Raw genomic sequence first — 11,310 nt, 5'->3', positions numbered from 1 at the left:
TTTGGAAAAGGCATACTTATTTTAAAGAACCATATCCCTAAGCCAAATTTGTCTTATTATCTTAGAGTAAGGTATCAGATTTCAATTAAGGGAAAATTTATTTATTTTTCAAGATATGAGAGAGAAAGAGAGAAGCATCAACTTGTTCCATTTGATTGTTCCACTTAATTGTGCACTCATTGGATGCTTGTTCTATGTGCCACCCCATGTCCATCGATAATTATTTTATTTATAAACTTATTAAGTATTAGTGATATAGTTTAGTGATGTGAGTAATTTTCTTTGATTTAGAAAAATCACATTTTTATATTCAGGATTGTGTTATTCTTGTCCCACTAAATATTAACTAAAATCACCAAGAAAAATGTGGGTTGTCTATGACAATGAATACTTCTATTTAATTCGATGTGGAAGAAATGTGTATATGGAGGAAACTTTATAAGACTGTTCTTGGATTTTTTATTTATTTATAATAAATACATCATCTCTAAAACTAGATTAGATCTCATTGAGCCTTGTAGCATTTAGCAACCTATAGCTAAAAATGGCCAAGCTACATATTGCTTTTTTGTGTAGACATACATGGTATTTGAATGTTTTTTTCAATAAAGTTAAGCTGTAATAACTCTTAAAAAATTGCCAATCAAATAAACAAAATATATATAATAAATATTTTTAAAGCAAATAATATGTGTGCACGTGTGTATGTATGTGTATGTGTTTGATGTATGTAGCAATACATATGTAACTGGTGAGATAATAACGACCAAAGTAAGCAAAAAATAAGGCAATGTATATTATGATATCATTTTTTACTAGCACTAAATAATATAGTTTTAGGTATTGATATATATATATCAATTAAAGAAAATATAAAAAGAAGCAATGTAATAAAATAATGGTTTAAGGTGGAGAGAGTCATAAGGCAGTGAAAAGGATGTATCATCCAAGTATAGATACGTTATTATAAATCAATAGTTCTTAGGTTAGGAAATAGATTCATATGCTTTGACTAAAAATATGATTCTATCAAAATTTATCTCTGATGAGATTAAATAGTAATTAATTAGTGCAATATAATTATGCCTTAAACTTAAAGTTATTTGATTTTGGGATGTTTGAGTTGGCATTTTTAAAATTATGAAACAAAAACCAATTTTAGAAAGTTATGAGAGATTAGACACTAAAATCTACTCATGAACAAGCATTTTATTCACTAGTAAACATAATCACTTAAAAAGAATAATGGCAAGAACAAGAAGAAGAAAACCAACCCAGTTATATATGAATATATTCAGAGATTATTTGATTTTTATCTAGATTCCAAACAGAATATAAATTTCTTTACAATAAATTTTTATGAACAAATTAAAAATATTACACAATAATGTTTAAGAAAAGTCCATGAATTCCCTCCATTAGTTTCATGTTGACATATTGGTTTATTATTTCTATCCATTTTGAAATCGCTATATATTGGTGGTGATATAAGATAATTTAATTTTATAACCTAATTAATATGACTCCACAGCCAAGGAAAAGGCAGCATTCACCCAAAAGGGATTTATTAAAACAAAAGAAGATAGATGTACATTCTAACTTAAAGTATTTAAAGTTAAAAGAAACTCAATATAAACAAATTCATGCCTAAGGGTGAATATGGGTATGTTCTTCAAAAAGGAAAAGCATTTTATCCATTCTGTAACTTTTTTTTTTTTTTACAGGGACAGAGAGAGTCAGAGAGAGGGATAGACAGGGACAGACAGACAGGATTGGAGAGAGATGAGAAGCATCAATCATTAGTTTTTCGTTATGAGACCTTAGTTGTTCATTGATTGTTTTCTCATATGTGCCTTGACCACGGGCCTTCAGCAGACTGAGTAACCCCTTGCTCGAGCCAGCGACCTTGGGTCCAAGCTGGTGAGCTTTTGCTCAAACAAGGTGAACCCATGCTCAAGCTGGCAACCTCGGGGTCTTGAACCTGGGTCCTCTGCATCCCAGTCCGATGCTCTATCCACTGTGCCACCGCCTGGTCAGGCCCATTCTGTAACTTGAGGTAAAATTCTCCACTAGGACTAGCTGCTTTCTGCTGATAGGAAGTTTCCTTCAGTTGTAATTTTCTTTATTTATTTTTTATTTATTATTTAAATGAGAGGAAGTGAGATAGAGAGAGAGATTCCTGCATGCACTCTGACTGGGATCCACCTGGCAACTTTGTTTAGGGCCAATGCTCTGTCCATCTGGCGCTAATGGTTGCAAGCAAGCTATTTTTAATGCCTAAGGTAGAAGCTCTAGGAAGCCATCTTTAGAGCCTGATGCCATCAGGCTCAAATCAATTGAGTCATGGCTGCCAGAAGCTGAGAGAGAGAAAGAACAGGGGGAGGGGATGAGAAGCAGATGGTTGCTGCCCCTGCAAGCTCTGACCAGTAATCAAATCTAAGACTTCCACACACCAGGTAATGCTCGACCACTGAGCCAACTGGGCAGGGCCAAATGTGATTTTCAATGTAGGTTACCTGAATGTTCAAAAATATTCTGAATGCATTAACTAATTTGTCTGGAATCTTCTTTAATGGCTTCAAATTATTTTCTCCCATATTTATAATTTGGTTCAGTGGGATAAAACAGATAACTAAAAATAAGCATATTTATGACAATCTTTTATTAACTACTTTATATATTTTTAAAGGCTCACATGTACTATGAAATTTTGAAAATGTAGCAGAAACTATTGTAAACAAGTTGTATATAATAATTCTTTTAAATGTTAATATCCTATAATCTAATAATTGTTATTTCCAAGCAAAGAAGAAAATTAGAAACAGATAAGTAAACTGGGCAAGTTCACATAACAAGAAAGGAGTAGATCTGAGATCTAAAGTTATTTTAATTGCAGACCCTATGCTCATAACCATTATGCTATAATAAATACATCAAAATCTGTTAACTATTCTGAAGAATTAAATATATGGAAAAGTTAATAGAACTAAATACATAATATAGGTAAGATAGACTAAAATATTTATGCATCCAAAATAAAAATCAATATAATTATCTTGTTTTTACACACATATACTTAGTAAGTAATGATATATTTAAAACAATTCTTCATTTTAGTTATATAACAGTCAAGTCTTTAAATACCTAAGCTTTGTAAGTAAGCATGGAACCAATAATGTGTTTTATTTATTTTGACCCTGGGATAAACTCTGTTATAGCTCCTTTGTGAATCATTCAAATGAATGTGGCATTTTTTTATTTTGTATTTTTGTATTTTTTTGAAGTGAAAAGTGGGAAGGCAGACAGACAGACTCCCGCATGTGCCTGACCAGGATTTACCCATCAAGCACACTAAGGGGTGATGCTCTGCCCATCTGGGGTGTTGCTCCATCGCAACCAGAGACATTCTAATGCCTGAGGTGGAGGACATGGAGCCATCCTCAGCGCCCGGGCCAACTTTACTCCAATGGAGTCTTGGCTGTGGGAGGGGAACTGAGAGATAGAGAGAAAAGAGAGGGGTAAGGGTGGAGAAGCAGATGGGCACTTCTCCTGTGTGCCCTGGCTGGGGATCAAACCTGGGAATTCCACACGCTGGGCTGATGCTCTACTGCTGAGCCAACCAGCCAGGGCCAAGTGTGGCATTTTAAAAATCAGTTATTCTTACACATGTGGGTTAAATCAATGCCAATGAAGAAACTGAAGTTTTTATATGATAGCTACACAAAAATGATGGGAAAAAAGAAAATTGAGTCATTTGATTATTGTTTCTTTCTAGTGCCCTGCCAGAATAGAAATGGCATTAAAATTGATTATTAATTATGACAATTAAAATTAATTGTCATACATATACACAGTCATTTCAAAATTCATTTTTGAGCCTAAGAAACACAATAAGAATAAAAAAACCCTTTATTATATTTCAAATAAGAGAATAGCAAAATAGGGGAGTGGGGAATCAAACTTTAGAGTTTTTGAAGTCCAGAGAACTCCTTCTTAGCCTCTGTATAGTCTGTGTGTATGTGTGTGTGTGTGTGTGTATACTCATAATCTCATAATGTACAAATCTGAATCCATCTATGTATGTATGTATGCATGTCTGTGTGTGTATATATAGAAAGAGAGAGAAAGAGAGAGTTTGAGAAAATAATCATGCAGAATTTAGGTTCTAGACAAGCAGTAAGCAAACTATAGCCCAAGTCTGGCCTTATGTCTGATTTTGTCTTGTATGGTGAGCTAAGAAAGTATTTTTACCCACAATATATTTTTAAAAATCAAAAGTATGTAATTGTGTGACATAAAAATTGTAGGAAATTAAACTTTCATATATTTAAATAAAGGTTTCTTTTAAACACCAGCATGTTCATTCTTTTATGTATTTTCTATGGCTGTTTTTGAATTACAAGGATAGATTTGAGTAGCTATGGCAGATGGCATGACGGCAAAGTTCAAAATATTTGTATCTCTATCTTTACAGAAAGGTTTATTGCCCATCACATATACTACCCATATATTAAATATTTGCTGGGAAATTAACTTGCTCTGTCAATGATGGTACTCACACTGAAATAATCCTTTTCTAAAGGATTTACTTTTCTTCATTAGAAATTAAGATGCTACCCATATTGAACAGTAGTAGCAGCTGATTATTTCTATCTTTATTTAAAAATATGATAATCAATATGTTTCTGTTTTCCCAATATATAGTATTTTGTATTACATTTATTACTCTATTTAGTCATGGTATTAGTTTTCTAAAAATTCAAACATTTAAATGGAAAGAAATTATTAATTGTCAGCATATGAATATAATTTTTTTAAATATTTAAATCTTTAATATTAGCATAGATTAATGTTGGGAATAAAGCTACTGTTAGGTGATTTTACTACAGACCAGACTTTCCAAAAGCAGTTTTTCCCCCCCTGGTTATATTTTCAGAATCTTTTGGCTTGTTTTCTTGGCAATTTAATTTTCCTGCAGCTTACATAATTAAAAATTAAATTCATATCGATGACCTAATTTAAAAACAGTTATTATTCCCAGATAAACTGTACTACTACTGTATGCAGTAACTTTGAATTCTATCCTACTGGAACAAAGCTCTTTCTATACTTATTTTCCATCAGAAAATGTTCTGCATTGACTATATAAAAACTTTACTAGTTCTACAGTTAAGGGACACATCTAAGAAATGGTGGGATATTCTTTGTACATTCGTGTGAATACTATCATTCCCTGACTTTTATTGTAAGCTGTAATTTGTCTAAGAAGACTACTAAATTGTCTATTCAATTGTTAAAGAATCCTAGTGTAGCCTGACCAGGCGGTGGCGTAGTGGCTAAGAGCATTGGATTGGGAGGCAGAGGACCCAGATTTGAAACCCAGAGGTCTCCAGCTCATGCATGGGCTCATCTGGTTTGAGCAAGGTTCACCAGCTTGAGCCCAAGGTAACTGGCTCGAGCAAAGGGTCACTCGGTCTGCTGGAGCCTCTGCATCAAGGCACATATGAGAAGCAATCAATGAACAACTAAGGTGCCACAACAAATAGTTGATGCTTCTCATCTTTCTCCCTTCCTGTCTGTCTGTCCATATCTGTTCCTCTCTCTGTCTTTGTTACAAAAAAAAAAAAAAAGAATCTGAGTGTAGCCTTAACTACGTTCTCACTATATTTTTATTTTAAAGGACCCCTTTATACCAATAATTTTTTTTATCACTTTTATATATTTTTGACTATTTAAAGTTTGCACTGGCAGCTCCAAATTCCTCTTGGGCACCAGACTTGTGTTTCTAGATACCTGCTGAATATCACCCTTGTATGCTGCATCGACAATATAATCTCATACTGTCCCAATCTGAACACATCTAGTTTTCATTGCCTTTTCCAACTCATGTGCAGCTTTCTGAATTTCAGTGAATGACGTCAGTGTCCTCTCACTTTTCTGAAGCCAAAATATCAGATTATTCTAAACACTTTCCTTGCTATTTCTCCTTATTGTCATGTCAAGTGTCTCCCCAGAAACTGAAACAACTGGAGATCAATATTTTTAAATGTTAGTCTCTATGTATTTTCCTATCTAAGTACTAAGTAACTAACTGTTCTCTCCTTTTCAACAGTAACACCCTTAGTTTGGTTTATTATTCCTTAGAATCTTAATTTTTAGATTAGTCTCTTTACTAGAGTCCTTGCTTAAATTCATTTATAAACTATTCATCTCCCATAATGTTTACAAAAATAGTTTCACACATCTGCTTTAAATAATTCAGTCCACATTGCTCAAATTAAGTCCAAATATTATGTTTTGGCATACAGAGCTCTGAGTCTCCACCCTCCCTTCTCTAAAATGCATGTCTTTCAACTTTTAATTGAACCTTATAAATCAACCATGCTGAGCTGGGGGCATCTGCCAGCACAGACCAGTCTCCTTGTGTTTCTGGGCCTTTTAACCCAATGCTCTCTCTGCCTAGTTTGTTCTCACTTTTCCACTTGACTAATTCCTCCTGGTTCTTTCAAACCCAGCCTAATTGTAATATCATCTTAAAGTTTTTATAGTATTTTCAGTGAAATGGCAAAGAAACTCAAAAGTTCTTCCTTCCATAAAGTCAATGAAAAACTTGTAAAAACTGTCAGAATCAGCTTTGGTGAAACTCTGGAAACTCACCGAAAACTTGCAGCAATGAGGGTAATGCTTAAGTAAAAAAAAAGCCATCCAAATCTCAGTAGGAACAGAGAGCTTTATGGTGTTTCAAGTGACCCTATTCCCATTTCACGGTCCCTAGTTATGCAATGTTCTTGAAGATGGCAGCCTACAACCCTGTACTGGCACCAGAGCCAGAAGAAGCAGAACAGAGCTCATTTGCAAAGAATGGCAATTGATTCTTTTGACTTGCCTTGTGGTTCCTGGAAAACCAGCTCCAAAGGGCTTGCTTTTTTCTTCTTTTTTTTTAATTAGGGTGACACTAGTTAACAATTATACAGGATTCATGTGTCCAACTCTACAACAAATCTCTGTACACCATACTGTGTGTTCACCCTCCCGAATCAAGTCTTCATCCATCACCATTTATACCCCTCTATCCTCCTCCACCTCCCCGCTCCTCATAATCACCACACTGTTGTCCATAGCTCTATGGTTTGTTTATTTATTTATTTAGTTAGTTATTTGATGGACCTGGAGGACACTATACGAAGTGTAATAAGCCAATAAGACAAAGACTAACACCATATGATTTCTATGTGGAATCTAATGAACAAAAGGGCTTGCCTTTATCTTGCCAATATAGGGTCTCCTGGTGCTGAGTCAGCTATCAAGGCTACTTGTTAAAGACATGTACAGGGAGATGTATTAGCCACTGCTATCTGGAACAGCAGCTGATCTTTGGAACACTTCACTGACTAACTAAGATGCTTGGCAGAGAAAGTTGGGAATTAGATGGCGCAGGGTAGTAAGCGTGCTTTTTAAAGCTCCAACATATTTCTGGGAATCTAGAAGACCATGGGCAGGACACATGCTCAGGAAAGAACCCAGGCAGCCCTTAGCTTTCCCCTCTAACTGATCTTCCGATTCTGTGCAAGGAGGAAGTAAAGGCTAAGCAGAGTTGTAAACTGCCTGGGTGAGTGTTGAAGGCAGGCCCAACATTCATACCAATGGCAGCAGCTAGCATTGGGGACTTATTTTTTCCAGGACTTGTTATTGGTCTCTATCTCACTACTAAACTAACAGAACAGAGACAGTGTGGTAACATATGATAAAGAATAGAGACCCTACAATTAGTTGAGAAAATAAACACTATTATTCACAAATAAACAAAAGCAATGGCTACAGGAGAAAAAACAAACTTGGGGAGAAAGGGGACAACTGATTTCCAGAGATGCCATTTCCCTAGATTTAACATTATCATATTAAAAATGTTCAGTTTTCAGCAAGAGACATGATGCATACAAATAAACAAGAAAGTATGGCCCATGAACAGAAGGAAATAAAAAGAATTTATAGAAACTGTCCCTAAGTTAGATCAAACATTGAACTTACTAGACATAAATTAATCTAATTTTATGTTTCTAATTATATGAAATGTCCTATATAGGCAAGTCCACTGAGACAAAAAGATGGATTAGTGGTTTCCAGAAAATAGGCGTCAGGGAAATGAAGAATGATTCCTTAATGGAAATGCAGTTTCTTTGTGGGGTGTTTAAATTTTTCTTGAATTAGATAGTGGTAACAATGGTACAACATTGTAAATATCCTATATCTGAGTGAACTGTAAATTTTTAAATGGTTAAGTTGGGTTTCATGTAAATTTATTTTAATGAAAATTATTCTCTCCTCTCTCATCCTCCTCCCAAAAAATCTTTTAAGGCTTCTCCACATTAGGTTTGGTACTCAATATAGGTATCATTCTATTGTACTCCATTACAAATCTCTATCAGATTCTCTTGAAATTGCTGTTTTCTTACATGTCTTTTGAGGTTGACTGTGAGTCCATGGGGCTTAGTGACAATGCACCTCAGCCTACTAACTAGAATTGTTCTTGATGTACATATCGACTGCACTGGAAAATCTTAAAACACAACCTTATAGAGACCTACTAGTGATGTCTTTATGATCATAAAGCTGCTTCAAAGTGACAATGCTGATTGCCCTGAAGGGAAGTGTCAAGGAGTAATATAGTAAATGTAGTATATTGAGGCATTTACCCTTCAGTGGTATCCATAGAGAATCTTAGTCTGAGAGGTCAAAGAGCTTACTGTATCTTTGATAGGCACAAGTGAAACAGTTCAATTATAACACAAGATTCATAAACTTAAAATACAGGAGATTGTGTGTAATAATAGATATCAGACAAAATAGTAAAATATGAAAGTGAATGCCATAGAAAGAGGTCATGGGGAAAACTGGGAATGGATGTCGACCTGAATAATGGTTATAGAAGTGACTCTCCACAACTCCCTCCCCCCATCTGTAGACTGAGAACTACCTCACCCAAATAAGGTAGTTATCAAAATCAAAATGAATGTGGTTAGCAGACGTTCTCAAAGCCTAAGACAATCAATTGGATTGTATAGAGCAAGAAAACATTTAAAAATTATCCTAGGTTTGCAGGATTTGATGGCTAGAAACATGGTAATGCCTCTAATAGAATGAGGGACACAGAGGGGCAATCTGTTTTGAATGAGAAATGATGACCTTAGGAATGGACTTGTTATCTTTGAAGACCAAGTGGAATATACAAGAAAAACATCAAAGTTCAGAGTGAGGAGTGAATCTTTCTTAATATAAACACAGAGTTTTTGCAAATAAATAAAAGTAGATGCTCTTCAAATTCACTTATGGGTTTTTTGCTTTAAATGACACCCAGAAATTTATGTAACAAATAAGGGAAAACATTTTTCAGCACATTAACTTTTAATTCATATATCTAATCCTTAATGGAACGATTGCTCCATTAAACTATTTAATCAATATGAATAAAGGGCCTAATACATGCTAAGAATAGATGCTGAGGATAAACTGGTAAACAAAATCTACAAAGTGTCAGCCTTCATAGAGCAATCATCATATATCAGTCAAGTAAGGTCTCAAGGTTTGATTTAAATACATCAATATGCATGCATATGTCTATTGCATAGCTGTCATCACATAAAGGTATTCCCCCCCCCCTCCTTTACCTAAGCAGATTAATTTGCTGTTATTATTAACTTCATGGCAAGCCCCATGTACTGCTGCCAGGTGGAAGCATTTTTAACAGGGCTTCAGTTCTGAGCTGTTCATATGGCTTCCTTAGTTTGTTTTCCTTTTATGTACTAAGCATATGCTGAGTAAAAATAAGTGCTTATCACTGGGGCACAGCTGAGAAAACAAATATACCAACCTATATCAGATGATGGCCCTGTACCAAAAAGATTTTACAGTCTACAGAACAAAGCAGAAATGTGTACAGTATGAAATTATTAGAGTATGGGATGAGATGTATAGATTGTTAGCTATATATATCAAACCTGTCAAACTCAATGTTTAATAGGAATTATATTATATTGAAAGTTAAATACCAGTGTCCCAAGATCATAGTCAGTATCAGAATATCTGAATCACTAGTGTTGTGAGGAGCCAATGTGAGAGGAGGTATTTTGCATCCTGCTCTAGTACCCTGGTGTATAACAGACTCTCAATTGGCAAAAGTTAAGATGGCATTATTTTGCTTGATTAAAACTATATTTATAATCATATATTTCTACATATTTCAAATTTTAGCCCTTTAAATTACATTAGAAATATTCTCAAAAATTAAATGACAAATAATATGTTTACATTAAAACAAATCCTATAAATAGTTCTTAAAGTAGGTAGTAGAAATAGTTCTTAAAAGACATGCTTTAAAAAAAAAAAGCTTAAAAAGAGAATATTTATTCATTTCAAATAAGCTGGGAGGAATTATAAAAAATGATCATGTAAGTTCCAAAAGAGTAATTAATTTGTGTGACTAAAATAAAATTATTCTGAGTTGATTTCGAAATTTTGAGCAAAGACATTCGGGTGACAGGCAACTTCAACTCATCATTAAAGAACAGAAATGAAGTAGATATAAAAATTCAAAAAAGGCCTGACCTGTGGTGGCACAGTGGATAAAGCCTCAACCTGGAAACACTGAGGTTGCCGGTTCAAAACCCTGGGCTTGCCTGGTCAAGGCACATATGGGAGTTGATGCTTCCTGCTCCTCCCCCCTTCTCTCTCCCTCTCTCTCTCCCCTCTCTTTAATGAATAAATAAAATCTTTAAAAAAAATTCAAAGAAAAATATACACAAAGGAGTACATTGCAGTGGAAGAAATTAGTGAGCAAAATACAGAAGTCAAATATAAGTGATGGGTTTGGGAAATGGCACATAGTACTACTTGGCAAGAATTTCATGATTATGAAGGATATGTTGGGAAAAGACAATAGACCCAGATTTGTAGTCTGTATAAGTCATAACTCCTTCATCTGCAAAGCACATATTTCCTAGGCAACTGTAAAATTCTAAAATGTATAGCTGATTAGACATTGTTTATACATAACTGGAGAGAAGAGATATAACAATTTTTTATTTTTTTTTTGCTCTTCCCAGATAACATGATGACTGGCATAAAAACCTTTAGTACATAATGTTTATCTGCTAAATATCTTAAAGGAATTTTGATTGGCTCAATTTGATTCACATTCCATCAATAAATCGATTTTTTTCAGCTCAGGAAAAGAATTCCCATTAGGTTTGACCTAAGTCATGTAATCACCACTATTATCAAAATTGTTTAGATGGCTCCTTTTTGGTTATTTAT

This window comes from Saccopteryx leptura, chromosome 3 (assembly GCF_036850995.1).
Source record: "Saccopteryx leptura isolate mSacLep1 chromosome 3, mSacLep1_pri_phased_curated, whole genome shotgun sequence".
Classification (NCBI taxonomy): domain Eukaryota; kingdom Metazoa; phylum Chordata; class Mammalia; order Chiroptera; family Emballonuridae; genus Saccopteryx; species Saccopteryx leptura.
Note: the sequence above shows the minus strand (reverse complement) of the source record.